The sequence below is a fragment of the Rhinolophus sinicus genome, linkage group LG03, assembly GCF_036562045.2.
Source record: "Rhinolophus sinicus isolate RSC01 linkage group LG03, ASM3656204v1, whole genome shotgun sequence".
In the NCBI taxonomy this organism is placed as follows: domain Eukaryota; kingdom Metazoa; phylum Chordata; class Mammalia; order Chiroptera; family Rhinolophidae; genus Rhinolophus; species Rhinolophus sinicus.
The window spans coordinates 42,227,793-42,243,553 of record NC_133753.1 but is presented as its reverse complement, the minus strand read 5'-3'; the positions used below and the strand labels follow the sequence as shown (position 1 = coordinate 42,243,553).

The 15,761-nt window shown below is 41.7% G+C and overlaps 1 long non-coding RNA gene across 1 annotated transcript in view; it reads right to left on the bottom strand.

Annotated features, from left to right (window-relative positions):
- Window positions 1-2,291: 2,291 nt before the first annotated feature.
- LOC109444439 (uncharacterized) overlaps window positions 2,292-15,761 on the bottom strand; it is a 31,765-nt gene continuing 18,295 nt past the window's right edge. Inside the window, exons 2-4 of the long non-coding RNA XR_002136856.2 lie at window positions 15,139-15,296; window positions 7,171-7,228; window positions 2,292-4,816 (exon numbers count right to left, since the gene is read on the bottom strand). This is a non-coding gene — a long non-coding RNA (uncharacterized LOC109444439). The remainder of the gene's footprint in view (window positions 4,817-7,170; window positions 7,229-15,138; window positions 15,297-15,761) is intronic.

Sequence of the window (15,761 nt, the reverse complement as noted above, 5' to 3'; positions counted from 1 at the left end):
TCATACAATAGATTATAATTTTTAAAATCAAAGTTACATGAGCATATAGTATAGAGTTAAATAGTTTTTGTATTGGTTATCTATTGTTGCCTAACAAATTACTCTAAGATTCAATGACTTAAAACAATAATAAATATTTATTATCTCATAGTTTGTGGACCAAGAATTTGGGACAAGCTTAGCTGGGTAGTTCTGGGCTTTCCCATGTCTTTCATGAGATTGCAGTCAAGACGTTGGCTGGGGCTGCAGACATCTGAAAGCTTGAGTTGGGGTGGAGGATCCACTTCCAAAGTGGATCATTCTCATGGTTGGTAAGTGGGTCCTGTGTGTTGGCAGGAGGCCTCAGTTTCTCACCATGTGGGCTTCTCCACAGGGCTGCTTGTGTGTCTTCATGGCATGCTAGCTGCCCTCCCTCAGATCAACTGATCCAAAAGAGAAAAGGAAGCTACAATGTCTTTTATGACCTAGCCTCAGAAGTCACATTCCATCATTTCCACAACATCCTATTGGTTATACGAGTCAGCTCTATTCATTGTGGGAGGGGACTATACAGGAGTGTGAATACCACCAGCCAAGGATCATCAGGGTTACCTTGAAAACTGACTACCGGAATTCTACAAGGCTTGATACAAAAAAAAAAAATCTGATATGTGGTATATAAAACTGAAAACAACAAAGGAACAAGACAAACAAATGAAGAAACAAAAACTCATAGACACAGATAATACTTTAGTGGTTACCAGACGGTAAGGGGGTAAGGGGATGGTAGATGAGGGTAAAGGGGATCAAATATATGGTGATGGAAGGAGAACTGACTCTGGGTGGTGAACACACAGCATGATATATAGATGATGTATTATAGAATTGTACACTTGAAAACTATGTAACTTTACTAACAATTGTCACTTCAATAAACTTTAAGAAAAAGAAAAAAAGGGGCCCGCACGGTGGCTCAGGCAGTTGGAGCTCCATGATCCTAACTCCGAAGGCTGCCAGTTCGATTCCCACATGGACAGTGGGCTCTCAACCACAAGGTTGCCATGTTCGACTCCCACAAGGGATGGTGGTCTGCGTCCCCTACAACTAACAACAGCCACTGGGCTGGAGCTGAGCTGCACCCTCCACAACTAAGATTGAAAGGACAACAACTTGACTTGGAAAAAGTCCTGAAAGTACATACTGTTCCACAATAAAGTCCTGTTCCTCTTCCCCAATACAATCTTTAAAAAAGAAAAAAAAATCACTCTTTTACACTGTGGAGTAGAGATGGGGCTAGGAGAATATGTGAGGAGATTTCTTCCTCTCCTGAGATAAACATTTTCAACTTTTAGCCGATTCTTTTGTTATGCTTACTTTTGATATAAATTTTCTCTCTTCTCCACTTTTTCTCACTGCTTATCCCTGTCAGTGTGTCTGTTTCTAAAATGCTCTCCCCACTCTTCTTATTCACATTCTAGTCTACCTGAATTTGTGGGCAAATAAAAGTACAGGGTGCTGATGAGGGAACTGAGGCGTCCTTCTCTGAGTAAAACATTTAAGTTTCAGGGAATGCTTTCTCGGGAATGATGTCTAAAAACATTTACAAATTGGACAGTGTTTAAAATAAGGATCGAAAAATACAATTTATTATCTATGTACTAAAGACATTTGAGCATCAAGAGCTAATATGACACATTATGAAGTTAGACTTATTGGATGTGATTTCTGGCCTCAAAACTACCACCTAGTGAAGAGCCAAGATGAATTTAGATATTTGTGAAGACAGTTTCATGATTGTGTATTCACAAAAAGAATACCTACTTAATCCCTGTGTAAGCTTTTTAGGAGGTTCACACATATGTCAACTCTACAGGACTCTGTGCTGCCCCAGTGCCCTGGAGGACTCACTTCATGGATGATGCTGTCCTTCAGAGCCCACAGAGGAGGGCTCCTTGCCTTGAGGGCTCTCTGTGTCAGGAAAGGAAGGGCATTGGGAAGGTGGACTCTGGGCACATTTAGAGTTCCTGTGTCTTCCTTTAACAGTTTTTCAAGCTTTTTCTTTTATTTTTTAAAAATATATTTTCAATTACAGTTGACACACAGTATTATATTCGTGATTAGACATTTATATAACTTACAAAGTTGTCACCACCCATCTGACACCACACATAGTTATTATAATACTACTGATCGTATTCCCCATATTATACTCTACATCCCCATGACTATTTTGTAACTACCAATTTGTACCTCTTAATCCCCTTCCCCACTTCACCCATCCCTCCAGCCCTCCCAATCAGGCAACCATCAAAATGCTATCTGTATCTCTGAGCTTCTTTCTGTTTTGTTTGTTTGTTTATTCTGTTCTCTAGATTCCACATGTAAGTGATATCATATGATATTTGTCCATTTCTGTCTGACTTACTCCACTCAGCACAATACCCTCTAGGTCCACCCATGTTGTTGCAGATGACAAGATTTCATTTTTTTTTATGGCAGAGTAATATTCCATTGTATATATGTACCACCTCTTCTTTATCCATTCATCCACTAATGAACACCCAGGCTGCCTCCATATCTCGGCCATTGTGAATAATGTTGCATTGAACATATTGATCCACATGTCCCTTTGAACTAGTGTTTTGGATTTCTTTGGATAAATATCCAGAAGTGGGGTTACTGGGTCCTTGACCGGAATTTAAAGGGTCAGAGGGGAGGATATGGAGAATTTTAGGCAAAGACAACAAAAAGTAGGAAGATAATCATCTAAATAAATTAGACAGAAGCTAGGGAGAGGATGAGGTTAGGTGTTTATTAGTAAGGAAGCTTTCTGGGAAAGAACTGCATCCTGTGTAGCTTAAGTAAAAATGGGACTTGATTAGCTCATGGAAGTGAGATCCAGGCTAGTCTTGGCTCCAACAGGGCTGGATCCAGGGCTCAAACGGGGTGGCATGGGAAGGCCCCTCCTCCACCTGGTAGACAGATTCTTGCCAAGTGGTGAGCAAGACTCACATGTTTTAGTTCAGTGACCATGGAGACAGGCTTTTCTGAAAAACCAAATTTCAAAGAGGTCTGAATCTGGATCGTACATCCAACTTTCTCCCAGTCACTGACCTTGGAGGAATTGGGGTGCGCTGGGGAGGGTCAGCTGACTTAACCATGTGGATGGGTTCAGCACCACCAGAGGAGTTCTGGTCCCAGCACACAGGGCAGAGGACGCTGGGCAGGCAAAAGGAACACGTCCACAGCAGAGAGTGCTCTGCCTGACCTCCCACACCATCTGCCAATAACCCATGGGCATATGTAGCTTCTGTTTCAGCTTGACACCGGCCCCCTGAGCCAACAAACCCCCCTGAGGTGATTGCAGAGTCATGTGATCACGTCAGTTCCTAGAAACCCCATCTTATAGCAGATAGTTGTCAAGAGGACTAAATGTAGACCGTTCCTTTGTTCCAAGGATTTTGGAGCTATGACAGAATTCATTGAATACACAGTCAGCAGAGCAAAGAGTGGAGTGGGGGTATTGCTCAAGCAGGATTAAATTAATGCAGCCCCTGGGACCAGCTGTGATCTGGCTGCAGGTTGGAGCCCAGGGCTGGATAGGTCACAGCAGAAGAGTTGTGAGTTAACCCAGGGAAAACACAGACCCGCTAGTCCTGAGTCACATGTGCGGCTTCATTTCCAGTGCCATTCCCACGTACCATATGTGGCCTTCAGTTCAATGGAATACTACTCTTTATCCCTAGCAGAAAAATCTTATGAACATTTTTACAGAACTGTTCATTTCCAGTAAGAATTAGCACACATCCTGTGTTCAATATGCATGCTTCAAAGACTTCTGGGTGAGGAGGCACGTGGGGCTGGAGCATGGACCAGTGGAAAGAATGAGCACAGATTACTAGAATGCTTAGAAATCCTTTTCAGCTTCAGATAAGTGGCTAATTAAATGTGGAGTTGGCTATTGGAAGCATGCCAATTATGGAAACAAGCATCTGTTGATCACAATTTGCTTCAGATGTTTGGCTCCTTACTAGAGCTGTGTTGCAAAGAAAGCGGAGAACGGCTGCTAGCCCTGCAATAAGCACGCATGGTAGGAGGAGTGATTCATCATATTTACTTTCAGGCTTTCGTCTTGTAACAAGATTAATTCAGTAGAACTCAACTTCCGGAGAAAAATGGACCATTTACTGTTTTAGATTCAGGCTTAGGCACAGCAGGTGGATTTTCCAAATTGCCTCATATAACATTTCCTAGAAATGTAAGCTAACATTATTCCATTTTTTGGCAACTAGAAAGTTATATTTGAACATTCTACAAGTCACTTGGCAAGACTGGGAATTTCGAACATTTAACTGTCTCTCTTGGGCTTGAGCTTGATTTTGTCAAGTGATATTTAATTGTGAGACAGTCTTTTTTTTTAGATCTGGAAGTTGTCTCAGAAAATTTAAGTCATTCGTCTAAGGTCACTGAATAATACACACATTAGAGATGGGAACTGACAAATATTGATGAAATACAGTTCTCTTAGATCTCAGAGTCACTTGTAACTTTAATTTGTGATGTGTATAATTTTGTTCAGCACGTGGAATAAGTGAAAATTTTTAACATCCATCTTTCCTCCTGGCTTTTTCCCTTGGTATTTCTAAGGCTTGATTACTGTGGCGTCTGCTCTTACCACAACTGAATATGGGAAGCTGCAAATCACATTTGCTCTTCTTCTGGAAGCAGCCTTTCCTGCTGTGTTGGGCAGATCCAACAGGCAAATCCACCGGGCCCACAGTAACTCCACAGTCCAGGTAAGGATGTCCTTTGATCCTTTCAGTTGGAAATGGTAGGTCTAAGCAAATTAAATCCAAGCAAGTACCACCAGTTAATGACTTCTTAATTGTTAGACATGTCTGATCTTCACCAGGGTCTCTAAGACACTACTTTAATTCACTATTTTAATATATTTTTCTATACTCCTTTGGAGTTTCTCTAACTCAATAATCTTTTAGGTTATTCTTTGGTATTTTTGCTTGTTTGTTTTTATGAGTGTCACAGATTTCCCCCATATTCCTCTGTATGTATCTTTGGGGTTACTTAATGTAAATGCAGTCTTTTTTTGTTTATAGAATTTCTGATATTTGAAAATAACTTTGAGGTGGATAAATGCAGGCATTTTCTGAGGGTGTGGGTTTGAGAAGAGATGAGCCAGTGAATCAATTTGGATTTAGACTTGTTCATTTAGGTGCTTCTGGTACAGCCAGGTGGATACGGCCAATATGCACGTAGAAGATAATTCAGGGCTAAAGATTGGTCTTTGTAATTATCAGTTCATAAGTAATATGTGAAACCATGAGAATCGATGTAAACAGCCAAAGGAGAAAGCATACGTTGAAAAAAGGTTAGGTTAAAGGCTGTCAGGTGAGGCCTGCATGCCCAGGGAAGCGAGAGAAGGACAGTGCTTTCAAGGAGACTGGCAAGTGAGAAGGGGAGTAGAACCGAGAGGTTTCAGGGGAGTGGTGACCGTGTTTCTTAGGGAGAAGATGAAAAGGGGGGATTAGTAGCAAGGGAGAAATAGCAGAAAGAAAAGAATGGGGCCTATTGATGGCTTGAGGTTTCAGGGTGGTGAGGGGGAAGTATCGGGAACCCCATGGTGAGTCTTGGAGGAGGGCACACATTCCTTCAGCTGGAAGGAAGGAGGTGAGTGCAACTATAAGTGAAGAAGTAGGAAGGAGAGAAATGATCAGTCCTGAGGCCTTTTCCCTGCTCAATGAAGCAGGAGGCTAGGTCATCTGCTGGGTATGAAAGGAGCATTGGTGGAGTTTGGGCGTGTCTTTAAATTAAATTATATAAATTAAAATATATAACGCACCTGAATTTTGTGGAACTCATAGATAACACTTTCATTTTGGAATCTAAGTCATTTGTTACTTCCTTCTGAACCTTAAAACATCACGCTCAAGAGCCAACAATGTATACTAAAAGCCGTGGAAGTAGGAGGGCCTCCACCACTGCTTGTAAAACTCACCCTGGCAATTTCTGACCAGCTGAATGCTTGCCTTCAGATGTGTAACTTTATCTAATACAGCAAATCTAAGCAGATCTGATAGGTGTAAAGATTGATGGCTGAGTAATGTATGCCTTAACTAACATGATAAATTGACTCACTCTTTGAGAATATCTTCTTTAGAGACAGAATAAAAACTCCTTGGGGTAGGGAGGTCCCCTGAGAAATGCTAGTGTTCCTGAAGTAATAATAGTCTGGAAAGCCTTTTATTATGGGGTAAGTGTGACAGCTAAGAAATGTGAGTCATACAAAGTCCTCATTCCATGACCTTTAGTCGTTGTCAATCACATTTAGAAAAATGTGAGGAACTTCAATATTGTATAGTTTATTTATATTTTACAGAATGCTTATAAATACGGTATACTTTAGTTTCACTTCTGGTGAAAAATGAGACAAATATGAAGTTTAACTTTCTTCCTCTCTTTTAACATGCTTGCTGCTACGTGAGGCAGAAAGTCCTTCTTTACCAGATTGACCAGCTATGAGAGAAGGAACAAAGGGAGGAGATACAGGATTCTGCATCTTAGTGGAGCCCTTAGAAACTTAAGAGTTGCTCTGTTTTCCTTTGGGACTTCTTCCCTTTGCCCCAGGTTTCCCATTTCAGAGCCTAACTTGAAGCAAGCCCAGAGGAGGCATACTCCACACATCTACGGAACTCAGCAGAAGCTTGCCTGTGCTTGCCCAGGCTTCACACTGAACCTCAGGGTTGGGTACAAAGTAGCTTTCAAAACCTCAGGTGTGGCTGGCCAGAACCTGTTTGCTTGGCCCGTGGCCAATTTTGAGGCCACTAGTGCTGTGGCTTTCAAGGTCCTGATGTTTGGCACATTTAGTCACACACGTGTTGAGGACAGTGGACAGACAGCCTTGGAGGGACTTTGCCCTTCCTTTTGCTAAACTAACAACACAAGACCCTTAAATACAGAGCAAACTATATTTTGCTCTGTATTTAAGTTAAGGAAAATTAGAACCAGAAGCATTGGAAAGATTTTGCCTTTACACAAAATTTCTCAAACTTTTCTTTTTAAAAGAACATGAGCTAATAAACATTTATTAAGCATTGGTCATTTGTAGCTTATAAATAATTTCTAAGAGTTGGTAGCCCTCACTGTTGCATAGCTGTAGGTGACCTTAGAACCCACCTCGTTTTTCCTTTTCCAAAGCATATGTCTCTATCATGTCCTGGATCCTGATGAACTGCTAGAAAAAAATGGAGATTCTTTTGTCAGATACAGATCCTGAGGCTTTTTCCATTCAATGTTGCCAGAGGTAAGAGGGCTCCTTTCCTGCCTCAAAAGGAGCACACGCTTTGTCTCCTTGCTATGCCCATCGCTCAAAGCTGCAGAAGCAGCAAGGAGCTATCACAGGTGTGGGAATGATATGTCCCTGGCCATTGTCATGACCCCTTGGACATCTTCCTCCTGTGCACGTGACTGGATTTGGAGACAGTCTACAGGTATCCTTTTTCCTGTTTTTATCAAGTGTTCTTTGTTTTCTACTGAATCTTCCAACACACTTTGTGTCTTATTTACTGTTGGATATATCAAGGATAGTGTTTTCCCGCTTCTGAAGAGCTTAAAAAACAGGCCATATTCCTGTTTTTCTGAGGATTTCGTTCTGCCTGTAAGTAAGGAGACAAAAATGGCCTTCTCAATCTATGGTCCTTAAGTTTATCTTCCCTCCTGACTTGACCAGGAAGTCAGCAGGACGCATGTGCACCAGGGTGGAGGGAAGAGGTGAGAAACGGAGAGAGAAGGTTGTTCTGAACTTAGGTGCCTCGCAAGCGTTTCAGTCCCTGAGCTCAGGGAACTGCTGTAGCAATCTAAAATCAACAGAAGAAGCAACCCAGGGCCGGGGAGCAGGGCAAAGTACACAGCAGGAATCAGGGTCACGGCTTACAAATCGATCTGGGAGTGAAATTATGAGCTTGCATAAAGCTTTTACAGGGCTTGATTCCAAGAAGCAAGGCAAATACATTTCCAAGGTAGTTCATTTAAAGCTGGAGCTATCAGAACTTTAACACCCTTTTGTTCTCCCTAAGTGGTTGGGAACATGGTAGATATTTGTCTAGTTTGTTTGTGTTCTGCTCAGCATCCCCTTTCATCTGGAGGGACTTCTCCATTGCATGGTGTTGGGGAGGCGCAGGGCTCTACACTCTCCCTACACCAGACACCCAGGGATGGGTACAGGTCCCAAACTCAGTCCCATCTCTCTAGGACTTTGACTATCAAGGAAGTAAAGCAAAGTTTCAAGGACAGTTCAGAAGCCACTTGTGTAGATGATGTCATCCTGTGGGCAGCAGTGAGGTACAAGCAGGGGCAGATTGTCCCGTGGCACGACCTTGACTGTGAGCCTGATTGCCCATTCATTCTCTCTTGGTTTCCAGCCCATTTTCTGAGGTTTGTTCTCCACCCTCCCATCCATTCTGTGAACTATTCAATATCCTTCTAATACATTCCAGCTTAAATAAAGCTAGCTAGGGTTGGCTTCTGTTGCTTGCAACCAAGAATTAGATTGGGCCACCTGATGTTCCTGTTCTCAAATCTAAAGAGGTGTTTGCTGGTTGGTCTCTATTTAGAATGCTCTGGAAGCAAGCATGGTATGGCCCTCCACATGAGAGCAGCTGTACTTAGAGATTTTAAGACAAATCTAAAGTCAAGGGTTTCTGGCATGTTACCAAAGTGGACATAACCAGTCATGCAGAGAGAAATTTCATTCAGCATGGGCTCTAAATAGTCAATATTTGCAGGTATGATTCCCAGGTCACAGACCTATGTGGCAAGAGATACTGAGTTTTTTTAATGTATTTAAATCACTTAATTTCAACTTCATCTTTTCTTACATAGTAAGAAGGAAATGGATTCCCAGGCATATTTGATGGGCCCCCAAGCCTCCTCACCCCAAGAGTCATTTGGAAGCCTAGGGTCTCATAGTGCCAATATACGAGGGAGGTCTTCTGGTTACCAGTCATTGGACTGTATTGGTGACCACTGAGACACCCATTGTCCTGGCCATTGCAATCCCTTCAAACCTGTTGGCTCGTTTTATTCCCCAGGGCACTTTAAGCATGGGGCTCTTTGACAAAGCTGTTGCCTAGAGTCTTACCTCCCTAGGTGTACCACAAAGATAAACTTTTGAAGACTTGGTCACCTCCTTAGCATACTATTATGGAGGCTTCATCTCTAAGGCTTGACAGACATGTAGACCTCTGTCTCTCCCTCCTATCTCCAGGAATCTTTTAGTCTGATGAACCTTCCATTTTCTTCATGTTTCCCTTACAATCCCTCCCCCACCACATACACCAATAAACTAATGGCGTTAGCTTCCGAAAACAAAAGTAAAGAAGGAAAGTATCTTGCAGGCAACTTGTGTTCTCTGCTCTGCCACAAAACTCCTTTGAGATAAGGAAACACAGAACCTATTTTCTGCTCAAATGGGAGAAGGGAGAGGGGTCACTACATGGGGTGGGAGGGGAATAAAAACAAATTAAGAGATTTTAAAAAGTCTTGTCAATAATATTTAAAATTAATGAGGGGGGAAATAAAATAGAAGTGCTGAAAGGCTATTGGCTGCCAGATAGAAAGATTAATTGTATTTGATGTCACTATTTTCTGTGATTTCTTAAAGTGTCACAAGAAATGCAGTCTGTTTCGGTATGAATAACGTCACTCCCTCCTCTCGCACCCTAACTTTTTGGAGTCAGGAATGAGGAGTGTTTCTTGTCTACATTCTTATAAACCAAGTCAGCATTTCTGTCTCTAATTAATATGGGACTTCTACTCCAGCTAGAAACAAATATTTGTGTTACCAACGAAATAGCATATAATCCACAATCAAGTTTCTTACCAAGTCCCATGTTCCAGCTGCTTCTTTGAATAGAAGCCACTTACTATAGACTTTCCAATCTTGGGTAGCAAGGTAGCTCAGGTGAGGTATCTCTGCCAGCACGTAGCCTAGTTATTTACTGATACATTTATAATGAGCATATGCTAACGGTTTTTTTTAATTGGGGAATATCGGGGAACAGTGTGTTTCTCCAGGGCCCATCAGCTCCAAGTCATTGTTCTTCAATCTAGTTGTGGAGGGTGCAGCTCAGCTCCAAGTCCACTCACCATTTTCAATCTTAGTTGCAGGGGGCACAGCCCACCATCCCATGTGGGAATTGAACCGGCAACCTTGTTGTTGAGAGCTCGCGCTCTAACCAACTGAGCCATCCGGCCGCCCCGAGCAGCATATGCTAAATTTTTTTATTCATTATAGATACTGATTCTAAGAAGCAAAGAACCCACAGTTTGGGGATTTACATGTCTAGTTCATTCTACACATATGAAGCCTGGATCCTGGTAAAATTGATGAATCACTAGAAGAGGGAAGGTTAGATGCTCATAAAACCATAACCACTATTGACTTCAAGTTACAGAAACTCTGATTCAAATGGGCTTAAACAATAGCGGGATTTATGTTCCATTTAACAAGACCAGAGGTAAGTTGGGTCTAGGATTGGTTAATCCAGAGGCTCAGTGACATAGAAGACCCAGATTCTATCCTTCGTTCCCCTCTGCCACCCTCTATGCATTGGTTCCTCCCTTTATGGTCCCAAGTCAGCTGAGGCACTTCCAAGCATCAAGATTTCCAGAGTTAGAAGAAAGGAATGGTTTCTTCTTGCTTGTCTCTTCTTAATAACAAGAGAATTTCTCCCAGAACTATGCCTCCACCCCAGCAGATTTCTTCTCAGGTCTCATTGGCTAGAACTGAGTCAAGACCACTCCCTCAGGGCTTGAACCAGGGTGCCCTGTCCACAGCTCATGGCCATGGGGACCAATGCTCTGCTTTCCCAAGGCAGGAAGGGATTTAGACAGACAACCAGCAGGGTATATCATGCCTACTTATACCCCCCGAGCTTATAAGTGGCTTGCAAATGTCTTTTATACAGTTCTGCTCCTGTGTTTCTTGAATCTCTATCCTGGGATGGGGTTTACCCCAACTGCCACCATCCTAACTGGTGTCTTCTCTATCCAACCCACACCCCATCACAGATCCCCACTACATGTCCCGAGCAGCCTTCTAATTCCCTATTTAAGAAAGTGGAGAGAATTTCCTCTTCCCCTGACAAGACTGGAAGAGAGCTCAGAAACCTTTTCTTCTATTCATTCATTCATTCATTCATTCACTCACTTAATATATATTTATTGAGTGTTTACTATATGTCAGGTTGGCAGGCTGCTAGGTGTTGAGGATACAAATGTAATTAAAGTACAGCTTCTGCCCTGAAGGAACTCATAGAGGAAATAAATAAATACGCAAACCATCCAGTATGATGGTTGTTATAGAAACCACATTATAAGTAGGGGGTTAGAAAACTATTGATAATGTGGTTCAGGGATACTGTGAGGAAAATAAGTATTTAAAAGGTGGACTTGGGGTGGCTGGTAAGCTGAGTTGGTTAGAGCGCAGTGCTCATAACACCCAGGTTGCCAGTTCGATTCCCACACGGGCCAGTGAGCTGTACCCTCCACGACTAGATTGAAAACAACGACTTGACTTGGAGCTGATGGGTCCTAGAAAAACACACTGTTCCCCAATATTCCCCAGTAAAAATTTAAAAGAATAAAATAAAAGGTGGACTGAGAACCAAGCCACATTGCTGATGCTTCTGAATTACTGGCTTAAAAAATGAATCTTTGAAGAATAATAAATTTACAAATTAGAGGCCATATAAAGTGTTCCATATTAAGAGGAAAGCATGTGTGGGGGTGTTAGATTCTCCAGCTTTTCAAAGCAGTTGGTGACTTTGTCTTTTATTAATCTTATTAGAGACATCTCTTTTCTGGAGTTTAATTAGAAGTAAATATATGACATTAAAATATATTCTACTAACTGATTAATGTTTCTTTTGAATTTTCATCATGTTTCAGAAGAAACAAAATATTTTAGAAGAAGTCCCTTAATGATCCGAGTCTCTGTTACTCAAGATCATTTTCACTTATTTCAGAGACTCGGGAAATGTGATATGATTTGGAGGCGCCTACTTCTTGAGAATCACCCTGAATTCCTAGATAGTTTTCCCAGCTCCTCTTCACACTCATCTAGTCATTGTCTCCACATCTTGGTCCTTTGCTCTTTGCTATTCTCTGTACACACCCTCTGCCCTGGAGAGGGCATCTGCTTATGTAATGCTTTTATCACACTCATATGCATTATGCCTAGATTTACACTTTGGTTCTGTCTCTCCTCCAAGTGCTAATCTCACATTTCCATGTGACTCATAGATATTTCCAACCAGGTATATTGCTAGTAATTCAAACTCAGTACACAAAATGTCATCATGCCTTCCTTCATCATCGCCATTTCTATTCCTAATATTTATTTGTTCAAGGACAACCAATTCAAATCCTATCTTCTCTATAATAGGTCAAGTCCCATAACAGGCACATGTGTCAAGTGCCTTTTAGGAGACTTGATCTATTAATATTATAGAGCAGAGTATACAGTGGTGAGCAGGCAGCAGAGTCCTAGTGACCACAGAGCGCTCGTTATTCCTGTGGGGTGAAGTGTCAGATAATGAGCGACAATCATCTCTGCTAAAACTGATTGCTCTCTCTCGTCTCTCTGATTTTCTAAAACTGTCATTGTCTATATAATAAAGATACAGCAATAAAAATGGCTTACTTTGAAGAGAATTTGCTATGGGCTGAGTGCTATGATAAATGCTTAACATTCAATAACTCATTTAATCTTCACAACGACCTTGTGAGATAGCACTGTTTCCCCCGCCCTTTGTATGGAAGAGGAAACTAAGACAGAGAGAGGTTAAGAGACTCACCTAGGGTGACAAAGCTAGTAAATGATGAGTTTGCGTCCATGGAAGTCAGAAAAATAACATTATAACGAATTGTTTTTTTGGATAAAAATAAAATATTTAACCTTCATGTTTTAATGTACTTACTTTTCAGTTTGCACTATTTTCTCGACTATATGAGTGTCCTGGGAAAAATTAACCATTAAAACATACACTGAATGTATACAGGGGCGCACATCTTTCCTTTGGCCTTGGATTCCAATATGACTTGGCCCAGTATTGTTGGAGCCTGTCTTTACTTCAACTTTTATTATTTTATGCATCATAGAGTTTTTGCATGAATTCAATTCTTTTAAATATTGCACTAAAATATTATTTATCTTGATTACTGCGTTGTTTTTGGCAACCTCTTGAGTTCTGTGCTGGAGGTGAGTGCCTTGCTCTAATCCTGGCCTTGAATGGTAGCGCTGGGATTCAAACCAAGGCCATCTGGCTCCGTCTGCTCCAGACCATTATACTACTCATGCCCTAGAATCGCTGATTTTTGTGTCTGTAGCTACATATCACTGCTCTTTCCAATTAAACTAAAAATGCTTTGAGGGCATACATCATGTATTATACGGCCGTCTTGTATTCCCAAAGCATCTAGCATGGTATTTGTTTGGCACATAAGGGTGCTTGATAAAAGTTGGCTGAAAAGGAATCAAAAGAGACTTCTCTTGTGGGCTGAAATCTGCCATCTCCACCAGCTACTGTCACCACAATTTGGAGTTTTGCTTTCTTTACTGCAATTTCTTATATATTGCATTTCAGTTTTATAAAAATAGTTAACTGGATAATCTCTCTCATATAAAGATGATGAATGGACACGTTAATAAAAACATGAAAATAAGATGTTTTCTTCAACCCAGTGTTTTCTTTTTAGTGAAACATTTTTTGCTTTTATTTGAAATATCTGGCCTTTGAGAAGAAAACCTAGATGTTTTAGTTTTGTAAGCGAACAGATGGGTGTAGTAAAAAGAATGTAGACTGTTCATTGACATAATTGTCAGCTCTTTAGTGACAATGCGGTAGTTTCTGAAGGTATAACAGTTCTGTGATTTATGCTTCCCTACAAACCTGCCTTCACCTCCTACACCCGCTGTGCAATCTTCACCTGTGGGTGTGCCCATCTCAGTGTGGTGATGTCACGCCAGATTGTCATATCTTCTCCAGCACTACTTCTGGGAATGACAAGAATGGGTGAGTATTTTCTCTCCTGCCACCAAGCTACTAGAAATGTGGCTTTTTTGGAGGTGGGATCAATGATGAATGCAGGGTTTCTTCAGGGTGCATTACATAAAACCCATTTAGAGCTCTCCTCAGCATGGGCGTCCTGATGACAAAATACAGGAGATGTGTGGCTCCAGGGAGCAGCCACAGCAGGTGACGTCTGCCTGGCACTGTCATTGTCAAAGGGTCTTACACCCTTCTTGCCAATCCACTCCTGAGCTGGATTAAGAAATATACAAATCACTTTGACCTGTTATCTATATGATAAAGTCCTCTGGGCAGGTTTTAGTTTTCTTGAATTTTATTTCTGAGTATTGTATATTTCCTAGTTTATTTACTCATTTTACAAAAGAGCCTTTACAGAATAGAGCCAGGCAAACTATCACCTGCTAGAAATTTGGGGATCACATCAATGCTTCCTTTGCTTCTGGGTTCTGCAGGGAATAAAATACTGTACTCAGACTAACTTGGAAATCGTACTGTTATCTGATGCAGTATGAAGCATCGTGTAATTACCAAAACTCCACAGCTATTACAATTTGCCTAAGGTTTGTCTCACTATGAAGAAATGAGGTACAAGGAGAACTGAATAGAATTGTGAGTTTGCTCTAAAGACAGATTTGTCATCCTTCTCATCAGATTTGTGGGCTGAAAACCCTGCTGCATTCCTAAGTGCAAACACAATCTCATGAATCTGGGTTGGTGGGGGGAAGAAACATTCCTATAGAGCATATTATTTTCTTGGTGCAGCTGATGGCAACTCCAGGGAACACCTCTACTGATCACCTAGATCACCGTAGACTAAACGGGTGGCAAAACCCTTAAAGCTTAACCAACACTCAGATCCATTGCAACTTCAATTTTAATAACCTGAGCAGAGAAAATAGTTTCGTAGATTATGAGTTACAGTAAACTGGCGAGAGAGTCTCCAAATAATATATGGAGAGTACCAAGAAGAGGCAGTACAAAGTGAGTAAAAAAGTTGCAAAGAGTGGCCAGTGGCAGGGCCCGGTGCCGAAGTCCCGGTGCTGTATGTTACCTGTCTGAGTTCTCAGGGATGGCAGGAGCATTGTGAAAATAAGGCAGCCAGAATGTCATCTGAGGTAAGCCAGGCTCAAGCCAGGGCACGGCAGAAGTCAGCAAACATCCTTCTACTCCTTCTGTATCAAGGCCAGTTCTGTGTATCATTGCAGGGTGCTGAAAATTAGAGACATGACGGTTTAAAGGTGATGTCTAGTCTTAGATTTAGATGTCAGAAGGTTAAGAAAGTAACAGATGGGGAGGTCTGGAAAGATGTGACTCAAGAAACATGAATTGAGAGCCCGTATCATGAGGCCAGGTGCTGAGGCCATGGGGCTGGAGACAAAGACGTGACTGGACATACTGCTGTCCTCAGGAAGCTGTGATCTGTCTGGATTGTGTCTCACGGTCCAGCACACTGCAGGTTTCCAAGATGGAATGGTGTTTTATAAATTGCAAGCACTCCTTCAGAACCACATGCTGACACATGGAAATCATAACTACAGAGGTCTGCCGTGATAGGACTCCCTTTTTCCCCCTACTTCAGTGATATTGCCTATACTTCAAATAACCTTCGTACCACACAGCTCCCATGCAGTGTTTCTTCCACACCTGCCTTGACTTTCCTCCTGCTGAGCTCTG